General features: G+C 32.8%; 1 pseudogene; it reads right to left on the bottom strand.

The window, feature by feature from the left end:
• Positions 1-3715: 3715 nt before the first annotated feature.
• On the bottom strand, positions 3716-6751 carry LOC111910995 (bifunctional TH2 protein, mitochondrial-like; annotated as a pseudogene).
• Between the last annotated feature and the right edge of the window lie 381 nt (positions 6752-7132).

Here is a 7132-nt window from a genome sequence, read left to right as displayed (position 1 = left end):
TTATCTATTCAAATATATCAGAGTATAATTACATTTAGCGGAAACATGTTGTGAATGCATGTGTCGAACCTTGCCCTTCTCACAATTTTATGAGTACTTGAAAAACATTTATATTTAACTGGATACACATGAAGTTTAGTGATTTCCCCAAAATACCATATACCATAATACATATATTAGGCTCCGCCCACTAAGCATATAAACAAGCCTCGCCTAAACTACATAATGGGCCTCGCCCAACCTACCTATAAACGGTCCCCGTCCAAACTACCTAATGGGCCCCACCCAATCTATATGGTAGGCCCCTCCCGACATACATACATAATGGGCCTCGCCCGACATACATAACCATATTACACACATAAAGACTACACTTCTAGGTTCTACTCCTATAGGTACATAGAGGCTATACTTTCTACTATACTAGCTCCGAACACACTAATATGGAGCACATAGAGATTATACTATCGACTCTACTTTACTAGCACTTATAACCCAACACACATGGATATGTATTGTAATACACGGTATAGTGAGGTAACTCACCTGGATAATTTCTCAGACAATTAACCGTTATTTGGGCGATCCTACTGGTGATCCAACTTTCGGGTAACACACCTAACAAGTATTAACTATAATACTATAACATATTAATCTCTATGACAATCTGGTATTGAAAGTTAGATCTTTCACTAATCCCAATGAATACCAAGAGTTATATCAAATAAGGATCAACCAAGCTGGACAATTGGAAGGTAGGATCATTTCAACATATATCCTTTCTGAAATCCAACAACCAAGCCAACATGACTATTCTAGACATTTCTCCCATAAGTAGACCAATTAGTATGATTACTGATAAATCTTATTTATATATCCATATCAACTATTATGAATAAAAATATAAGTTACACATAAAGCATATCTTAACTTACAAGGATCTTAGTGAAAACCGATCGTAGGTAGGGCTTCAATACCGAGCACTTATATTTGTATAGCCCACTGCCTTAGAGTTGTACTAAAGTGGAGTTCCTCAGACTCCTGAAAATACCCCAAAATTTGGATCTTGGAGAGAGATGAGAGAGTTTGGAGCAAGGTTGTAAAAATCGCTCAGCGGTAGCTCGACGGTCGACTGACGATATGCATTAATCGGACTAGGCAGATATTAATCAAATATTAATCGGTGACCCTAAATATTTAAAATTTTGATCAAATATTTGAAAAATCAAAATTTTGAATTTTTTAAATATTTCCCGCCTATGACCGTCGAGACCGCCAAGCCCGAGTTTGAATTTTTTTGAATTTTTTTTAAACCACGTAGTTCCCAAATTAAAAATAAAACTATTAAAAAAACTAAAGCAATCAACAGTATTTGTTTTGTTACGGTTAAATCGAACCGCCAAGTTCAACCAAAAACCAATCAGACAGCAATTCACAAACTTTATAAATTTAGATGCATTTAGACCATCTCCAACCCATCTTCATTTCCCCCCAAAAAATGGAGTAAAAAATGGGGCAAATAGTGTTTCATCTCCAACCATTCTCCATTTTTTATCCCATTTTTACCCTCAAAAAATATATTCTTAGTATATTTCATTATTCCAACTTACATAGATTGTCAAACACACCCCTTTACTAGTATAGTTTTAACAAATATATAATCTATATTTTTTTCATTACAATAATAGTAAATACAAAAGATTATATTTATAATAAACTTATAAATAAATATTATACATGTATTTATAAAAATATTACACATACATACTTTTAAATAAATATTAAATAAATAAATAATAGTATTGTCACTTGTTGGTTTTTATTAGATTATTATTGTAATATATAGGTTAATTACATGTTTAATAGCATATGTTATCGTGTTTGAATATATATGTAGAGGTTTTTTAAGCTAGAGCTTAGGGCCCCCAATTCTAAAGGCCCCCATATTTTCCAAAATCCAAAAGTTTAGTCCATTAAAAAATCCAATCCGGTAACTACAAAATAAATGAAGTGGAAGAATAAATCAACGATCGCAGCTAGGGGTGCAACGATCGTTTGCACCCCTAATCGCAACATTCATGAAACTGAAACGACATTGCATTCTTCTACCGATTCTATTTTTTGCGACATATTCATCTCAGCTGTTTTTAATTTCTGAGTATGGTAAAGGCTAAAAGACCCCAAATTTTTGGCTTGCTTAGATCCTTTAAAATGATTTCTGAGTATAGTAAAGGCTAAAAGGCCCCAAATTACCTATAAGTTTTTGTAAAATACGTTATCGTTTTTTAAAATGTCAATATATATTTAAATTTTTATATGAATTTGATGAACAAAAAACAAATTTTATATTTATAATTAATTAATATAATTTAATATATAACAAAATATTATAAATATTAAATATTATATTTAAATTATAATTAATAGGTACAAATGAACTAAAAATGTATAAATATATAACAAAAAGACTAAAAACGACAACGTAAAGTTCATCTCCATTTTGGTAGAAATAAATAGTATAACACCATATTTGGTGTAATACTATTCATATTCCCCCAAAGGGAGGTGGGAGGGGAGGGGAACGGGAGAGAATTGGAGAAGAATGGGAAAAAATGAAGAATGAAAGTGGGTTGAAGATGTTTTTAGAATAGTTAAACCAATTTTCAAGAAATATAACCTTTTGCGCTCAAACCAATATTGCGAACTCAAGGTTTGTAAACAAATTTTGAATTGGTTGTATCCATATTTTGCTTAACAGCTGAAGACTAAAAACACAAAGTCATTTGCTTTATATAAGAAATTATATAGAGAATTGTTTTTCTGCTGCGTTCGATGTGGGATATCTTCAAAGGTAGGTCAAAAACATTTTTCAAAATAGATCTTAAAACTTGAGTGTTGCTAAATTGATACCAATTAGACATCCTATAAACATTTTCATTAAAAGTCAATTTATAATAAACTATTTATAATTTATTTTTACAAAAAACAATACAAATTCAACTTGGACTAACGCTATTGAACTCATGGGGGTGTTGATGGATGACAAAGTGGACAGCTGTATATGACTTAATTTTTTTTATTATATATTTTTAAATACAAATAAAAAATTATAATAAAGATAATAGACCTTTGACAATATTTAATTTTTCAAAACTAACCCTCATTGAAATAAGATTATCGCATAATCAACCTACGGTTGTATTCTATTTGTCCAATTAATTAAGATATTGACATAAAACGATCGCTACTAAAAATTCCAAGTGACAATGATAATTATTGGAAAGAGGAAGATAATAATTGATGGAACAAGTGAAGTATGCCATGTGAAGGTGTAGCTTCCTTGGGAATGACATAAATCACGGTATTTAGATAATAAAAAAATCAAAACGAAAATCTGAAATAATATAATTAAAACTATTTAAATAAATAGAAAATAATGACTTATTATGAAAAGTGTCACCTTTATTTTTGTCTATACCACTGGATACAGGATAAGTAGGGTCATCGGAAGGTCACGGTGTTGATTACGGCTATTGCAACTGATAGTGATGTTGGAGCGGTTACTTGGCTATACAATATCGGCAACATAAATATTAAAATTACAGTAAATTACAAAAATGTTCCTTTTTTTTTTTTTTTCTTTCAAATTCGTAGGTTCAATCCAAATTTTAAATATTTGATAGGTCACATCTTTATAGTCAATACAATACACGTATTATTAATGAATGTTAACAGATTTCCATTCCATTTAAATTCACATACATGTACACACACCATATATTCATATTGCAAGAAAAGAAATTACATCTTTGTTACATTATACGAAAACTACCAAGTTAAAGTAGAACTTCAAGAAGCAACAATGAAAGAATGTATTTCAGCCCAACTAGAAACTGTATACACAACACCTGATACCCCCTTCCAACTGAAAAACCTCCCCTCAACAACCTCTCTCTGCTTCATGACTAAACCAGAGAACAAAGGCACAAAAGAAACACCAAAATGGGTCCCAATTTTTCTAAGAGACGAATTTGACCCAATGACAATGCCTATGTCTGCTTCTATCAAGCAAAGTAAGTCACCAACCGAGTCTCCAATGTAGATGCTTAGATTCTTTTTGTCACATTGGTCATGTTCTTTCAGAATGTTGGAAAAAGCTTGAAGCTTGTCGATAGGGGACTCCATGTTTTTCATGATTTCACCAGTGGATAAAATCCCTTTGTAGATGAACTCATTTGCATGTAGTTGCAGATTGTTGATACCCTTTGATGAGAAAGCGGATCTAATAAGATCACCACACCAGCAAAAGGACAGGATATGAACATCCACATTTAAATTTTCCTTCTTTGTGATGTTTTGAAAGAAATCCATGCAATCATCTTGGAGTATAAGACATTCACCAGCATGTTTAATATCTTCAAGATTCAAACCCTTGAGTACTTCAGACTCGACTACTCTTGTATTTGCTCTTCTCTCAAAATCCGATAGTTGTATGAGTGCCTTCTTTAGCCCCTCATAGTCAAAATCTCCCACTTCAAAGACAAATACAACTGTTTCTTATAGGATAAGGCACAAAAGTTGTTGACTATAAACGAAAACAGCAATTAATCCATAGTTTATGTTTAACAAGATATAGGATGCTTCACCTTTTTGATTGACTAATATACTTTCCTTGCACTGTTCATATTCTTCCATGTACTCCCTCGATAATCTTTCCCATGTGTTTTTCAATTCAGCTAAGGGCATCCTGGTAATTTCATTTTGACTTTCTTGTTGGGTTTGATCCGACTTTGGTGCTGTATCCATAGCAATCTCAGCCAAAATAGCACATGAATCAACTACAGTGCATGTCAGATCAAAATCAGAGAAAACCATAACACGATGATATTTACGATTATGCCCCTGTAATAAAGGAACTACGGTTTGCTGATCAAGAGGTTGGGCTAAAAAGAACTCCATCTCAAGTTTCATTGCTTGATGGTAAAGTTTTTGCATGATATCAAGCTCTTCACCAGTCAAAGAAACACTTAACTTGTCCAGCAACTCCTCAGTCTGGCAAGCTGCTGCCTAAATAAATGTTCAAGAAAAACATCCATCAATGAAACAAGTCATATGAAGTGCCACAACAGAAAGAAAAAGAAATACCTGAAAAGCTTCGGATGAATAATTATGGATCCACTTCTTGTATGGGTGATGATTCTTATCAACCAGAAACTGAAGTTCCTTTCCAAGAAAAGCATAAAGCCTCATGCAAGGGACCATTGCACTTATGGTGTATGCAGCAACTTTTGTTTTTTCAAAAGGGGTGGTGAGATTTGCAGGACAATTTATGCCTTCAATCTTCCAGAGGCTGTTGCCAACAAGAACTCAGTGTATTTCAGTGTTGCAGAGTTTGGCATTGTTTCTTTAGACACATCAAAACCCCATTCCTGGATTTTTTTTTTTTTTTTTTTTTTTTTTGTATATCAGTGTGTGATAAATTTAACTAAACATAAACTAAAATAAAATAAAAGAGGACACATTTGTAAAAAAGTTAGGACTTAATGGGAAAAGCCTCATATCCTTAACACTTCATGCCTAGTCCCAAAGTTTTCACAATTTCACCCCTAGACCTTACTAAAAAAATTAACACATATCAAGAATGTAATGTGTCACAAATGAAACACATACTTCTATACAAGGTAACATGGTACAAGCTACTAAGATAAAGTTTCTTGCACTTAAATTTATCCTTCCATGGTGAGATACATGGAAAATGCAGAAAAAAAAAAAAAAAGATACATAACCTAAGATAATGCCTCATGATGCACAGGAAAAAAGTGTTTTCACATTATATGACAAAAACTGTTTTCACGTGCATCCCATGATCAAACTCTATTATACTAATGCAATACCCTGGTCAGAAATCTTGATCTACATGGCCTAAAGAAACAAAAGAAAAATGTCTAGTGCATTCACATTTCTCTGTGATAAAATTCCAAAATTACTGAACTGAGATATTGATTAAAAACTTTAAGAAAAATCCATATGAACAAGGCAATGCTATACATAATAAAATACAAGAGAATTTTACTTGGCAAAAAGAACCATGCATTTCAAGCTCTTCAAGAACACTCTGTCGCAACTCACTGATAGAAACTTTAGCATCATCATCATCTGCATACTCCTCGGCTAATTCATATCTAAAAGAAGCACACATAAATCCATATTACCGAAAACCTAAATTGGCGAAATCCCGAAGTACAAAATTCTAAAGAGAAAAACTTACGCTTGGGCAAAGCATTTAAGAAAATGAACATCTTGAGCGATGTAATGGCGAAAAGTATCAAGCTTGAGATTACCAGAGGCTAACGAAACTACAAAAGGAGTGTAGAGAGAAAGAATCGATTCTTTATTAAACCTAACCCAGAAACGCTTGGCCACGCCTTCATCGTTGGGGCTTAGGGTTGTCGTCATTGATGACTGTGTAACAAGTTTGAAATTGGGATTGTGATTCTTGTTGGATGGTGTATAGTTTCTGTTATTAAAGAAAGCAGATCGGAGAGAGTTGATGGGAACACTACAAAAGGGTTTGCTCGAAAAAAGGCGCATCAAAGAAACAAGAAGTTGGGGAAGTTTGGATAATTAGTTTAAAGGCAGAGGGTAGGGAGCTGAGTTCAGAATGGGAATGCAGTAGCTCTGCCTACAAACAGCCAAACACGAGGGAAGGAGCGAATCAAACCCTGGGTATTTTGGGTATGGAAATCTAAATCGAGAGTGACTTTTGGAGTAAAAAGTGCTTAGGTGTGTTTGGGATTTTTTTTTTTTTCTTTTTTTAAGGTAAAAGTACTTTACAGTACTTTTTATAAAATTACTTTCATAAGAAGGATTTTTTTTTGTAAAAAAAAAGGTTTTTAAATGTATTAGGCTTAATTTTTAAGGTTTTTTAGTGATAAAATCAAAAGTCACAATTTTATGATTTTTGAAATTTTTTTTTTTTTGTTTTTGTCAAAAAGTTGTTTTAAAAGGAACTTTTATACTTACCCTCTTATTCCTGACTATTCAAAGATTTATTTCATCTTTTTACAATTGTCAGAGTGGATCTGAATATCTAATAGGCATTCTCTGGTCATACCTACGGCCACCTTCATGG

The sequence above is a fragment of the Lactuca sativa genome, chromosome 8, assembly GCF_002870075.4.
Source record: "Lactuca sativa cultivar Salinas chromosome 8, Lsat_Salinas_v11, whole genome shotgun sequence".
Taxonomy (NCBI): Eukaryota; Viridiplantae; Streptophyta; class Magnoliopsida; order Asterales; family Asteraceae; genus Lactuca; species Lactuca sativa.
The sequence above is the reverse complement of the archived record's forward strand: the minus strand, read 5'-3'. Positions and strand labels throughout refer to the sequence as shown.